This window comes from Micropterus dolomieu, linkage group LG21, assembly GCF_021292245.1.
Source record: "Micropterus dolomieu isolate WLL.071019.BEF.003 ecotype Adirondacks linkage group LG21, ASM2129224v1, whole genome shotgun sequence".
NCBI lineage: Eukaryota > Metazoa > Chordata > Actinopteri > Centrarchiformes > Centrarchidae > Micropterus > Micropterus dolomieu.
Window position 1 is genome coordinate 23,541,626 of NC_060170.1, and position 831 is coordinate 23,542,456.

The 831-nt window shown below is 42.2% G+C and overlaps 1 protein-coding gene across 3 annotated transcripts in view; it reads left to right on the plus strand.

Moving 5' to 3' along the window:
* The window catches only part of coro1ca (coronin, actin binding protein, 1Ca), a 43,757-nt gene that overhangs the window by 28,079 nt on the left and 14,847 nt on the right, over positions 1-831 (plus strand). The window lies entirely within an intron of this gene.

The window sequence follows — 831 nt, forward strand, 5'->3', positions numbered from 1 at the left end:
ATGGCTCTTCCCCCTTTATTCAATCAGATAGATGGTTGTTGTTGAGAAATAACTGACACACACACACACACACACACACACACACACACACACACACACACACACACACACACACACACACACACACACGTCTCTTGATCTAAGTGGAAAAGTTTCAACATTACTCAGAATGTAGACAGAATAGCTTTACAAAAATCTTTAAGCGGTGTTCTCCTCTACGGTTGTTGCTGGAGTCGTCTGCTGCAGTGGTCTGTGTGACTGTAGGACCAGAGTGGGGTCTGTGATCGTGACTCGTCGGCCTGGCTCCCTAGCTAGCCTCGCCAGCACTTGTGGAGCTCCTCAAGTCAAACGTTTTGAGCTCATTCTCGATCTGCCATCAATTTTCATAAAACTGCCACTATTGAAAATCTACACAGTTGATTTCTCAACTCAAAACTTCTCAAAAGAGGATCTAGTGATGAAATGGCATACGAAAATTGTAATATATAAAACACTTGCCCCCTGTCTGGTGCGCACAATGATGATGCAGTGAATAGTGATGATTCTCTCTGACCAGTCAGCAGTCTGCAGTGTTTTAACTTTTGATATTGCCTCTGTTCGCTTGGAACTTTGACGAAGGTGAAACTAAAAAAGTAACAGGTACCAAGTATAACTTATTCCCAATGGAAAACCAAAAAAGGCGAGTAGAGTCGAGGGGTGTCTCCCTCAGGTAAAACTGTATCGTTTATCAAGATCAAAGTAGGTAGATTTGAGAAACAATGCTGGTCTAAACTGTGTAAATGAGCGGAAGTTGCCTTTAAGGCTTTTGGCAGCTTATTCAGTTTTTTTTTT